Here is a 14,839-nt window from a genome sequence, read left to right as displayed (position 1 = left end):
CATAGAGTTACCAATGGAAGAATATGATACTGGAAGAGCCAAGACTTCGACACTATACAGCTTGTTATTGAGAACCCATCTCACAGCCTCAAATACTGACTACCAGTTCATTGCACTTATCATCAGAAAAACACTACATCAGAAATTTTATAGAAAAGTATAGAAACAGCTATCTCCAAGCTATAATCACCAAGGCTAATAGAATTGGAATTAATCAGCCTGGAAAAGAGAAAACTTCAGGGTGACCTACTTGCAGCCTTCCATTACCTGAAGGGAGCTGACCAAAAAGATGGTAACTATTTACAAGAACATGTAGTGTCAAGAAAAAGGGGAATGGTTACAAACTGAAAGACAGCAGGTTTAGATTAGACATTAGGAAGAAACTATTTACTGTGAGGGTGGTGATGCATTGGAACAGGCTGAACAGAGATGTTGTGGATGCCTCATCCCTGCAAGTGTTGAAGGCCAGGTTGAGGTGAGGCTTTGAGCAACCTGGTCTAAACGAACATATCCCTGTTCATGTCGGGGGGGTTGGAATGGGCCTTTAAGGCCCCTTCCAACCCAGGCCATTCCACGATTCTGTGTTGTCTCAGAAAAATAAAAACAACACACAAAGACACAGAAATCAGAAGGAACTAAAGCACTAAGTATGTATCTGTTGACTGAGAGGATATTCAGGCTAAAGAACCTCACCCCAGCAGCAAAAGCATTCTGCATTCAGAATCACTGGGTGGTGAACTCTGCTGCAGCTCAGCTGGCACAAAGGACAAGGTATGTTAACCACAGCCATCTAACAACCATATGTTAACACCACCCCCAAAATAAAAGCAGCACCAGCAAGCAAAGCTTGCATACACAGGCCATTTCTCCCCTGCTGTGCCAAGCCTGCCTCATCTCATCATTAGCTGACTTTCCTTGGTCCCTAGTTGAATTTGTTATGGCTTGATTATGACTTTAGGGATTTCTTAAAAGCTGCTCTTTAAGGTTAGTCAATACTGAGCTCTGGACTGATGTTTCTACTTCATTACTCCCCATTTTGCCCATAATAGCCTCTCTCATGGAGATTAACATACTTGCACTCTATTTAAATACAGCAAATTACCTCCCTGTAAAAAAAGTGATCACCAACCATCTGCCCTCCTCCTCCTCCTCTCCCCTTCAGAACAGATCCAAATCTATCTTCTTTCTGACCCATCCATTCATATTTTGTAAACTGATTAAATCTGCAATCTGTGTGCTTTCCTGAATGGGTTTTCTAATTTTTTGCTTACCACTTTTGATTGCTAGAGTCTTTTCCCTAAGGAAAAGTTTTCCTAGACTAAGGATAGTAGAGAGTGCTGTGGGAGCAAGCTGACTACATATGGCAGCACCTGGCACTGTAATCTTCTGAGAATTAAACTGACAGTTTGAACACATTGTTCTCCTTCATCTAATTTAACATGCAAGGGATAGAAAAGAGCCTTTTTCTTCAGAAGTAAGATTTTAAAATTTCATCTTAAAAGTTCCTGCTGAAAGTTTTCTAGCCATGGTATTTAATGTGTTACTTCTTGAATGAAACACAGATTTTCCTTTTATTACCCATCTATAAAGCACTCAAAAGTAAACATTTTCTTTCTTGATCTTCCTTTTACCTCTGAACCAATAGCAGGAAGAGACTGGTCTTTGAAAAGCAGTCTGTCTGTCCTCCCTTCCTGAAATGGTCCATGAAAAAGTTATTTAAGTAGAAGTTTATTTTTCATTTATATGGAAATCACCAAATACGTTAGACTGTGATAAAACTGTTTCCAACTACTGACACAGATGATACAGAAGAGTAAGAAGCTCATACCAGTTTTAGAGTTGTAGCAGTCACATGGAGGATGCTTTTTGGTACTGGGCAGATTTCCTAATCATTTATGAGGGGACCCCCCCTTTGATTCACATAAATCACATCACAATATGTAATGTATGAATTCTGTGCTGGACATTTGCAGTATCATTCCTTTCTCTAGGATGCAAACATGAGCTCGAGCAAATACCTAACACTGGCCCAGACAATTTCACCTCTGTGCTGCAGAACAAATACCACAAAATCAGAGTTAAGCAAAATACTCATTTGTCTGGGAAGTTGTTGCAACCTCAAATACTTCTTTCATAGGCTTGGACTTATGAGATTTATAATTCTTTTCATTAAGAGTTCTAAAAAGTGACGTTTCCCATCTATACATGTTGAAAAATTCATGCACTTGTTTAACTTGAACATGAGATTTGTATAAAAAGAACAATTGAAGAAAGAAAATTGTTTCCCCTGTCCAGCCCAGCTTACCTTAGCATGCCTTGAACATTGCCTCACTCTCTCAACTACAGAGAGCATGCAGTCACCAGTGTAGAATGTGAAGAAAATGAGAAAATCCTTAGGATCCTTGGCAGAAAATCTGGGTTTGAATCATTTGGCACAAGAAACAGGAAACGCTCCCCTGAGTGGGATGCTTTTAGCGAAGTTCTTGGTAAACTTAAGGTCAGAATCCAACTGGATTAGAGATGAAGTCTCAAGGTCATAGCTCCCACCTCTCTTCCAAGCACTGGCAACTCAGTCCTCTGGATTAAGGCAGAGAGCCCTGGAAATGTGAAGAATGCCAGGTGCACTCGCTCTTGCCTTTTTTCTTTAACTTCTTCCATTTCAAGACTCCCAAACTAAGCTTTATATGCATCAAACCTTTGCTTAACCCTTACGTTCCACCCCAAAGAAAGAGAACTAAAAATAAATTAATCTGAATTTAGCAAGTTACCCAGTTTTCAACAAGTTTAAAATTCCTTCATGCTGATCAGTGTCCTTCAGGACTATTTTTACTACCGTATACTAGAACCTGTTTATACTGGACTTTGACCCTCAGGTAAGTGCTACCATTTACCCTAAGAACTTATGCAAAAAGTTCCAATAACATCTGTAAAAATTCCTCTCAACTAAACAGAAAAAACCAGATATTCTTCCTGTATAAACCTGGTCAGGATTAGCATTAAGCTATAATCTTTCAATTTACCAGATCACTGCACTATTGAGTAATTTATTTATTTTTTTGGCTACCCAGGGAACTGTTTGAGTTTCAGGTTAAGTACATTCTGTTCCACTTAAATGGCAACATGCCAAATCCATTTAAATATTTAAACATTAACCTCAAAGTCACTGGTTTGTAGAAAGGCAGCCGTTAGTCCAGAGAGATTAAACTTTTCTCCAGGCAGTATCTTTAAGTACAAAGGCCATCCTGCTTCTTTCTGAAAGTGATTTCTGGAAGAGCTAAAGAGCATGAAAAAGATACTACAGCACTCATAATTGCTTCAATGACAGACTTCTTCTCAAGAGTGGACAGACACACGTTATTTGACATTTTCCTTTTTCAACACTACAGATTCATCTTCTGTTTGAAAATGATACTTTTCTGCTCAATGAAAAAACACAGGGTTGCCACAGTTACTCTTAATGGTTTTAGACTGTAAGATTATCCAGTTATTCAGTGTTACTTTGAGGCATAAAATTAAGATGAATTTGCCACCTAAGACTTTCCGAAAACACAAACAGAAAACAAAACATATACACTGAAAGACTATTAACAATTAGATTGAAAGACCTGCCTGTTTGTACACCGTTGCAAGTGTTAACGGATGGACATGAATACTGCATTTTTTTGGGGGGGCGGGGGGCACAGAGGGCAGAACTGGTGAGTTGGTTTTTTTCCTAGAAACCTCTTACCTCACAGGTCTTTTAAGAAAAAAAATTCTCCCTCTACGGGAAGCTTGCATTCTCTGTGTTTATAAATAAGTAAGCAGTTTGTAACAGCAGCTTTACTCTGACACCAATCAGATAAAAACATGCACTAAATATAACTTACATAGATACTATGGAATGACCTCTACAGAACCAGACATCTTTTATCAATGATATGCACCCCATTACAGATTAGAGAACAGAAATATTAAGGTTTGCCACAGAGTTTCTATATGGCCTTCAATAAGAAAGCTAAACAACTGGAAGTATCTGAAAGCCTGTGATGGAGTGACCTTAAATTAGAAAATAAAGCTTTCCTGCTTATTTTACACTGAAAATAGCCCATTGCAGAGGAAAAAAATATCCTCACCACACAGGCTTACTATATTTAGGTGACACCTTACCAACAGGGTAGCCCCTAGGAGAGTAAAGGCTGGAGGCATGCCCACATACCAAGCTACACCACTGAAGTGTCAAATGTTCTGCTGGGAGGGCTGCTCTAACCACTGCAGTTTCTTACCTTCACTCTTCTTGGTTTTGAGTACATTACAGTCATTCCTTTCAAGGCTCCACAGTGCTTGTTTTGTTTAAAAGGTGCATTTTTTACAAATGTGTGTTTGTGACTACACAAACAGACATTTGTAAAATGTTGTAGAGTAAGGCTTACACATCAGCACAACAGTGCTGTGACCTGTGTGAGGCCCACAGTTCAGCTTACAGGAGACATTGCAATAAAGATAGCTGGGCAGCAAGAGGAAGAATTACCGTCCTGATTGCCACTAGGCTGGGACAGGTAGAAAAAGCCAAACACTGAAAAACATAGAGACCCCAACTAACACAGCATGTACCACTACTTGAAGCACATGGTCAACAGTCATCTGGGCTAGCAGGGAAGCTACTAGTGCAATACAACAACAACAGAAAACACACTTGAGACTTCTCTTGTTAAAGTAATAGCTAAAGCTGCAATACATCTTTCAGTAGAGGCAGCTTTTAGCAAGGCTTCAGAAGGTCTAATGATACAGCCTCTGCATGTAGGAAACTGAAGACAACTCCTATTCAATTATCACCTTGCAATTAAGATATTAAATGAACTACCAGCTCAAGCTGGCTGAAATTGGGAACCAGACTTACTAACTCCATAAGTGTTGAGATGCAGCTTGATTAAAGCAGAGAAGCACAAATAAATATTAGTTTTGCCCCATACAACTATTATGAAACCTATGAGAAATGTGTAACACAAAAGACTGACTTTCATGGTATTTCACTTTGGAGCCCACCTGCTGAGCAGTAGGACATTTTATTACATAAAATCCATGGCAAGCAAACCCAAACAAGTTCAGGGCAAGGAAAGAAAGGTAAAGAGGAGTCCTAACCACATACAGAAACTGGTCAGATATCTTGATCTGTGTGCTTGTGCAATAAGGTAGAAGCAAGCTTTTACCACAAGCAGTATACATAATGAAGTGGATTTCCAAAAGGATGTCCAATCTCCTGAGAAAACTGCCAAGCTCACAAGGTTTGTATTATCTGCTACTAGAATATCAAGGATCTACAGAGCACAAAGAATCCTTAAGTGAAGCAGTGGTCTGCACAACTCCAAATCAGAAGCTATTCATTACATGACAGCAGAGCAAGAACATTCATTCTGTTACTACAGATTCAAGCACACTGAAGTAGGTGACCTTCCCAGCTGTTTGGCAAGCCTCTGCCGTCCTTCCAGGCAGATACTGAGAGCGCAAACGCCTAAAGGCATCCAACTGCCCGAGGCCACCAACCCATGGTGATTGCAGAACCAGCCCTTATTATCTCCTGGCATCAAGGCTCTGGCTGATTATAATAATGTGTCAGGAGACAACACCCAGACAGCTCAGTTTCATAACTCAACTATAACAATTCCTCAACATGTCCTATGAATTGTTAGACAATGAAACATAGCAGAGGAAACACAGATGCTCTACAGGGAACATCCTTAGTTTCTGAGATGCTTCTATACTGAAACAAGTAAGGATGCAAACAGAGCAAAATATCAGAGGAATTCCTGCAACTCCAGCAATCCACCTGTAGACACAAAAATTTCATTACCTGAAACTCAGCAACAAATAAAATTACTCTTACAACATAAAAAAAATACACACTAAGTAAATAATCTACTATGTGATATAAAAATAATTCTCAGACAATTCCGGCAACAAATTCATTAAATTGAGTCACATGTTATAACGCGTATGAACTATGAATCACATCAAGAGATTTTATTTCAGCACCTTCAGGCTGCTGATGGCAGCTGCTGCTAACAGAGACCTGAAAAGGATAAGATTTCACAGACAATAAAAACAGCTCATGTTCCTTCCACACTTCTTGAAAGATAAAAGAGTAAGAATAAAGTTCCATAAGTTTGGCTTGCAACACTAAACAAGGAGCAAATAAAGCCTACAAAATAACATTCTCTTTGGTGGAAATCTGCAGTAGAGTTCAGTTTCTGCAAACTTACACCTGGAGTATTACTGAGATGATACAGCACCATATAGGCTGCCCACTTAAAAGCATCTATTAGAGAGCACACCTGAAACAGGGAGTTGTTCAGATAAACACAAAGAAACACCAGATTTCTGTGAATTTTTGTAGATACCTTCTAGATATCTACAATGCAATAAAATAGTCAAGTCAGCACTGAGGGCGTCTCACAAAGGTGAAACTGGCAGACAAGCCATGCAATTAGGTAATATTGCAACAGTGGAACAGCAATCAATAGGCTTCCCAAGATTAGATAAGTCAGCCACAGAGTAATGGTTCTAAGATCCTCGACAACTGACGGGAGAAAAGCAATAACCCATGCACAGATCAGATGAGTGCGCAACAGACGGAGCCTGCTTACGCTGCCAAGAAGCGCTCGGCCAGCGCATCCAGAAATGGGCTGCATCCCACAGCCATCAACCAGCAGATCAAAGGGGAGCTGTCCTGCAACTCGACACGGACACAATTGAGGCAGCATCAGTGCTTCACATGCTTAAACAGTGTCAACAAAGATGCCACAGGACTATTAAGAGCTTCAGCCAAGAGTCAGAAATAATCAGACATGCAGAACAAAAGACTAACGTCCAAAAGGTGGAAAGGAGCAGTTCAATACAAGCACGCCTTTTCTTCTTTTTTTCCTTCTCAAAGGAATAACCAGAAAGAAGGGGGAGTCAAAAAGAAGCATACAATAATTCAGTAATGGTTTGAACACCATCACATTTGCAAAACTAAAAGCTGTAAATCCTCTTAGAGGAAATCACAAAGTCTACATGTAATGATGGACAAAGCATCATCTAGTTTCAACCAATGCTTTTACAGAAAAAATGCAAAACAACAGAAAAGCAGGACAGGATCACCTGTAGCAAACTGCACTGAGCCTTACATAGAGAACTCAGACACAGCATCAAAGACAACAGAGGAGGCTTTCACAGGCACACTAAGTACAGTTGTCCAATCTCCACAGAAAATTTTCTAATGAGCCAGGTTAGATGTCTGTGCTGAAAAACAGTATGAGAAGACAGTTTCAGAGCTAATTTCAGAGACAAACTAAACAAGCTCACTCTTTCAGCCCAAAATGCTGAGCATAATGTATATCCACAGGAATTAAGACAGATGATTGCTAACAGAAGTTAGTTTTTTACATTCCACAAAGCAACCACCCTAATACTGAATACATCTTGCTGCAAGAATTAGTTCTTCAAATAACCCATCCTTTCACTCTAATGGGTTTTGAGGTTATTTGAGCTTTAGTCTGTTCAATTGTCAGCTCCTTCACTAACAAAAATCAGCTTTCAGACAAACGTAGGCATCAAATCAAGATGTAACAGTTCACTTTTTATTACATTTAGTTCTCTGGGAAAGTTATACACTGATTTAATGATGGGACTTAATAAAGGTTGCATTTTTTGAAAACTGTGATATTTAGGTTTGCCAACCCCAAAGAGCACAATTTAAGTACAAACAAAACCAATGCAAATCAGCAGAGGGCTTAACAAATGCTTAAATAAAGCCTAGTAATGAAGATGTCAGGGAAGTTCATGCTTTGCAACAGGTAAAACTCCATCAATGGATTACTGCAAGAGTTTAATCTCCAAGCGTCATCACTGCAGATGACATGACAGTCCAAAAAGCACTGCCTGTGGCAGAGAGAAGTGTTAAAAGCCTTTAAAACCAAATTTCAAGTTATTCTTGAACTTTTCCCAAAAGAACATCACAAAGATTCAAGAGGACAGCATCCTGACACAATTAAAGTTTTATGTTGCTTTGTAAGTTAAATGGTGAATTAATATTGATATAAATGATCCTAATATTGGGATACATGCTGCATATTTGTTTCCTGTGTCAACCAGCATCCCCCAAAATAAACATCTACCCTAGTTATTTCCAAATGTTCATGGTGAATGTCTTTTTCACTAAGCAACTTAAAAGGCCAAGATAGACATAAGAAAACTACCTGTATGAAATACTGCCACTACAGAGAAGTCACATTAAATAATACAGAATTCAAGACATCAAAAGTCATAAAATAAGCAGGAGAAGAAAATAAACACAGCAACTCAAAATTAAAGATATATCCAATTTTGACAATTTCCAATCAAACTATCCTTTATATGTTTCCAAAACTGGACACCCAGTTTCAAAGTAACAACAGCTGTGTTGCTTTTGCTCCACAGAGTGGAAGTTGTATTGATCACTGTATAGCACAGCTTACCAGAACTCCAAACACTTTAAATAAAGTTTACAAAGACAGACTTCCAGTTTTACACACTCTATATGTGCCACTTCTCTACAGAATCATTTTTATCGAGCTATTACTTATATCCACTAAGCAGTCTTCTAATTATTCACCATTTACCAATACACCACTAAAAACAGTTAAGTTACATACTAATTTTGCCCAGAAAACTTGGATATTTTTTCTCCCCTCAAACTAAAAGCAATGCTAACGACATCCGACACATCAAAACTCCATTCAACTGGATGAAAGAACAGGCTCACAGGAGAACATATGAGAATTTCCTACAGCAGCAGGCAGCATTCAGAAAACTGCAGAATTACAATCTTCTTGCAACTTGGAGGTGCAATAAAGAGCTATTGTCCTGCTCAGGGACAGGATAAATCACCTGATCAGCATCATTTCAGAGGCAAGGGCCACCAACAGCTTACTTCAGATCAATTTCCTTTAAGGTATCTGTGTTTTATCTGAGAGAGTTCAGTACCAAAACCGGGTACAATTGCCAACTAACCTCTATAACAACACTAGCCTATAATCCTGTAAGTGGCTCATCAACCATCCTGGTTCAAGTTATTTCTTTCCTTAAATGAAGTTTAAGGAAATTAAATTTGCTAGATTACCCAAAAGAGGTTACAGAAACTCCAACTACAGATTTACAAGACTCTGTTGCACCCTGCTATGTCTGGCCTGATCTAGCACAGGCTGTAATCCTACTTCAGTTTGAAGGTTGGAAAAAGGTACTTCCCAGGCAAGTTGTAATTCTGTAAATTGAAACACTTTTTAAAGAAAAATACAAACCTGAGGAAAATATTATGAAAGCACTTCCTGACTTCCCTTTTAAAGTCACATCACTGGTATTTCAAATACCCCTAATAATCACAGTAACAACAAATATTTTGCTGCCACTAAAACATTTGACTCAGATATTAAGAGCAAACAGCTCAGACTCTGTCCAAGAACTGATGATTCTTGTAGACTATGCATTAACAGAATGTGTGCTGTATATAAGCCAGTACAGCAGCATCTTCCATTTACATCTCCAGTTTAAAGACGGTCTCACACCATAGTCTTGAAATTGTCCAACTATCTTACCTTTAGCATCCTCGGATAAGAGTAACCACATTTGACTCACAAGAAGCATACAGATAAAGCACCAAGTAAAATAAGAAAGGCAGATCATGTTAATTGTGAGAATGGGCACACAAGCCATAGCTAATGGACAAGTCATAGTCTTTCTTGTTTAACAGCAGTTTATTCATCAGCCCATAGTGCTTACCACATATGCATACAGATCCTTAGTTCCCAAACCCTCCTGCAATGATGGTGCAGCAAAATCCTACTATTTTTAAAATTCTTCAGTCAAGATTATTCAGTCTGCTGCAATTCAACACCAGACACATGACAAGGCAGCAGCCTCATTTACAACTCCAGCAGGGGATGAACAGATGCAAAATGCTGTCTTTAACACTTGCAGCACCAACTACTACCACTCATCCAAGAGTACAATCACAGTCTTTTTGGAGGCCAGTGATGTAAATAATTTATTTTTTGGCCAGTCACATAGGTTTACAGCTGATATCACAAAGAAAAAAGAAGAACCATTTCACAGATCATTCCATCCAGACCTCACTGGTGTCAGCTAATGCCATCAAACTAAACTAACAAGTCCAGAACACACTATATGGACCTCATACGCTGACAGGAGATCAGGGGAAAAAATGTGTATCTACAACCATATTTTTCATAGTAAAGACAATTCCTCCTTCAGTGTTCTGGTTTTACTTGAAGAAGGCTTGTCACTTTCTTCGCTGACATGAATGGAGCAAACACAGGAGGGAAACTGACTCTGGAAGAAAGCTTGTCCTATTTCTTTCTGTTAGACACAGTATAGAGAGTACAGAGTAAAAGGTATTAGAGATACTAGGAATACTAGCCCCCAGAATGAAGTGCTACACCACACATATTCCAACTGTTTTACCCCACCTCAGGGATTCTGCTGTACAGCTGATGACAGCTGTCACTCTGAGCACACAGACAACCTCTGTAGGCACATTCACAGGGGTCTGCACTAGAACTAGTTCATCAAAACACAATGTGGGTTACAATATCTCAACTTCCAGTGTCTTGAGTGCACTAGTTTCATTTCCCTGCACAATTACCATATTGCAAACCTTAAATCCACATTTATATTAAATCAGCTAGTTTGCATTTTTAAAAATAGTTATATAAGATTGCAAAAGAAAAATAATTGAAAAATGTTTAAAGTATTGAAGATTGCTGAGAGCACGTGGCAACTCAGCTGAGTTGGAAGAGCTCAAATAAATTCTATGACAAAGCCAAACAAAATGACAGACATAAGGGAACCATCTAAAGAGGAATGACAACAGAGACTGGGGAGTCAATACAAGTGGGAAATTCACAGATCACATCAAAGTCGCCCACTAAGAACAGTTTCAGTTTTTCTTGATGCAAAAACTAAACAGAGTAGCAACTAAAGCAGTTTGAGTTAACTTAATGTAAAAAGATTAATGCCATTCATTCAAGGGAAGGAGAAGTCCATGAAATAAAACGGAAGTAAATATAGGTGCTAGGGATGGGAAAAAGGAAATTTCCTACTGCACAATATTATTTAAATTCTGACATATCTTTTTGGTACTGAAAAAGCCCACTCATATAGAAAACTAAGACTCATAATTAATATTTTTTTTACTTGGAGGACACAAGATTATCAACTAGCATCTGACTTTTTTGTCAGATAACAAAGCATACCTATGCATAGCATACTCTGTGGAATCATCTCCACAACAGAGGAAATAGGAAAGCAGAAAACAATTCTTTCCATGCCTCCATCAGAGAAGCTACAGAGTCTAAAAACATCTTTGTACATAAAGCAGGAAAAGCAAAAAATTTCACAGTGCAAGCACTCCCTGAAAGGGAAGTAGGCTGTTATCATTCTCACTTTTCATAGAGAAAACTGTACAACAGCCAGTTCCAGAGCATAAACACTGAAGAAGCACTAATTCTTGCAATCAAGTAAAGCAAAATAAAGAGCATTAACTTTTCCAGCTTTAACTCCAAACTACTCCATAGAATGAGCGTTTCACAAACTCACCAGGTAACCCTCTAAATTACGGGACAAAGGCAACTAAAAATGCTTGACTTCCCCAATCAAACAGTAAATCAGGATACAACATGAAACTGAATGAATAGAACAAAATGACTTGAACAGAAACAGGGACTTCGAGCAGGCAATCACTTCAGCAGCTTCTGTTGAATCATACATACCACACGTGGCACTTCTGGTCACATAATTATCTCTCATCATCAAACAATCAATATACACCAGTGGTACACTTTAGCATCTTTTATGAATATGTAATATACCACATTTCTATATAAAACATTTATACAGATACATGACACATAGATATGTATAAAAATATAAGTGCATCTTTGTTTCTGTAGATTAAAAAAAATCAGTCCCACACTACCAGCTGGCTAATCTGCATTTCACAGTTCCTATTAAAAATCTTAGCAATTATTTTGCTAGATTGTTGAGACCATTAGCTATCCAACGTGTTAAATCTCAGCTCAATAGTAAATCCTAAAAGATTTCTTTTAAAGCCTCCTTAGAACTGACATTTTTGTACAAGAATCTACATATGTGGTTGCAGACAAAAGTTTGAAACCACAAAATCCAAGAGTTAGAAACAGAAGCTCCAAATGCTTTTAAAGTGTCATTACTCTTGACTTTTTCAAGGCCTTGACACTGCACTCCTGCAGTTAGTCAATTCTCAGATATTGATTCAAGCTGTAAGTAAAACACACGAGAATAAGGAACAATTATGCATCCAGCAGTAAGGCTTCCTATTTACTGAAATGCAAAAATATCATGAAACCCACTTAAGGGGCGAACTACTAGAAATCTAACATTTGTTCAAATATTTTCAACTTACGGAATCGTTACTTACAGAATCATGCTTACTCTCAGTGGAAAATCATATTATGTAAAGTTTTGGCATCAGATTTACCAGATTATGATCACTGTTTCAGCCACAGCTCTGAAGCAGACTGATCTCAGCCAGAAGTGAAAGCTCTGCAATATTTTAAAAGTGACTATACGGATTTTCAGCATAGCCTTGTTACCACACGTACAATTACTCCATAAAAACAGAGCTCAAATGCAATCTATTGCTCACCCACGATCATTAGCACTAGGAGAACTAAGTTAACCCCAGTGGCTGGTCTGCAGTCACGCGAGCCAGCCACTACAATGCAGCTCTGCAGTTCCACTAGAGCACAGTGCACGTCACGAGGAATAAACAATTTTTAATACCAATCTTATTTAGCAATCCAGAGAGCGAGAGACCCATCATATTGGTTGTCACCATCCACTCTGAAAATCTTAGTGATGTAAGTGATGAAGGTTAAAGCTTTTCTATTCCCAAAATTTAGGTTTCCCTATATGAAAAGCCTCTATCTCTCCTCACTTTTGAGAGAGGTGTTACTGTGTATCGAAGTAATTCAGAAATAGAAGGAAGAAATTGATTACCCATTACGGGTACCATCCAACTTGTTAGACTTAGTGTTAACAATATTTTATATTATAGCTACTCTAATACCTTACAATGCATAGGCAGTGACCAGTAATGATTTATTTTACCTAAGTGAAAGTCACGCATCTGACACAGTGTGAGACTTCACCTTTCAGACAATCCCCCGGTGTGGGGCTTAACCCGCTGTATTGTCCATCACATCACAAGCATAAAGCAAACAAATAATAAAACTAAAGCACAGGCTTAGACCCCATGGCAGAACATCACCTACATACCCTAACCAGAAGGGGATGCTCAGTTCTCTGCTTTGATCATGCAGTAGAAAAACAGAGAGCAGGGTGTTTTCACGGGGTTGTTTTCTGGGCATTTCTTTGTTTTGTTTTATTCTAAATATCTGCACTCTCTCACCTTGGCCTTGGAACAATGGTATCAAGTTAAAGCTCAATGTCCTTTTCAAACTCTGGCTCTCCTCTCCTTGCCAACCTTGCATGGTATAAATAGCAGCAAGCAGAGGAGCAGGCATTAAAAATACTCCTTTAAAAATCTCAGGAGTGTTCGTGCTCATAGTACAGGACCAAAGCACTCCGGGTGCACGACAGCATGCTGTAGCACATTTTGCACATATCAAACACGGTGTCATTGCTCATCTGGATTAAAAAAAAAAAATAAATAAATAAAAAAAAAAAGCTGCGACAGCAATACACAATTTCCATATCTCTCAGTATCGAAAACTCCAAACACACAACTTGGGCCCGCCGAAGTTGCGACCCCTCAGCGCGGGGGGAAGGCCCCTCGGGGCGGGCCCGCCGCGGCCGCACCTGCGCTGCGCCCCGAGGCCGCGCTCACCCTCAGCCTCACCTCCGGGCCGCCACACAGAGAAGGAGGAAAGTAAGCCGGAGCAGTGACCCGCTTCCCCCCGGCACCTCGGCAGCCCCAGCCGCGCTCCGCTCCCGTGCCCCGTTATCCGGCCACCCGCTAAAAGAGCGACGAGAGAAAGAAAAAGAAGGGGAGAAAGGGGAGCACTCACACTTTTGTAAAAGTCAGCACTTACGGCGGCACGCACACACCACCCCTCACTTGTAGATCGGCGCCGCTGCAGAAAGCTGCGCCGCGGCCGCTCTCGCCGCCGGCACCGCCCCCCCTCCGCCCCCGCGGAGGCCCCGGCAGCGCCGCGCCCGCACCAGCCCGCCCGCTCCTCGCCAGCGCCGCCGGCTTGGCGGCTCTCCCGCCCCGGGCTGCGCCCCTCCAGCAGCCCCGCGCCCTCTCCGGGCCGTGCTGTGCGCGGCGCCGCCGCGTTCCGGCCGCACCTGCCCCGCAGCCCCCTCACCTGGCGCTGGCCGGTGCGTTTGTCGGCGGGGGGACCCGCCGGGCGCTGAGACAGGCGCAGGTAGCCGAGCGGGGGAACTGGGTCAGCGGCTAAAAATACCGCACGGGATGGAGGAGGATCCGGCCGCCGCAACCGGGGACGCGGCCGCTCCTCTTGAGGGCTGTCGGTGGGACCGCGGGACGCGGGCTCGGCGGACAGTGGGCTCTTCCGAGCCGGGGCAGGCGGTGACCTTGCTCCAGCTGGGCAAAGTGCGCCGGTTCAAACTCACAACCGACGGCGACAAAACCTGCCTGGTCTCGTTTGAGTTCCCAAACCGCGCGTGGCTGCACGGCCGGCGCGCAGGGTGAGAAGGCGAGGGATGCCCCGGTGCTGGAGAGCCGGGCTAAATCACCCGCCCGCGGCAGCGCCGGGGCCGGCCGGGCCGCATTCCGCCCTGCCCCGCCGTGCCGGGCCGCCATCCC

General features: G+C 41.1%; 1 protein-coding gene across 4 annotated transcripts in view; it reads right to left on the bottom strand.

Annotated features, from left to right (window-relative positions):
• The window catches only part of MTUS1 (microtubule associated scaffold protein 1), a 114,863-nt gene extending 100,278 nt beyond the window's left edge, over positions 1 to 14,585 (bottom strand). The window contains exon 1 of one of the 4 annotated variants that reach the window (XM_056489437.1): positions 14,379 to 14,585. The gene's annotated coding sequence lies outside the window, so the exon portion shown is untranslated. Of the gene's footprint in view, positions 1 to 2,305; positions 2,543 to 14,078; positions 14,194 to 14,378 lie in introns of those variants that run through there. The other 3 variants (XM_056489436.1, XM_056489435.1, XM_056489438.1) reach the window with 3 other exon arrangements.
• Positions 14,586 to 14,839: the final 254 nt, after the last annotated feature.

Source organism: Oenanthe melanoleuca, chromosome 4, assembly GCF_029582105.1.
Source record: "Oenanthe melanoleuca isolate GR-GAL-2019-014 chromosome 4, OMel1.0, whole genome shotgun sequence".
NCBI classification, from domain to species: Eukaryota; Metazoa; Chordata; class Aves; order Passeriformes; family Muscicapidae; genus Oenanthe; species Oenanthe melanoleuca.
Note: the sequence above shows the minus strand (reverse complement) of the source record. Positions and strands in the feature narration are given on the sequence as shown.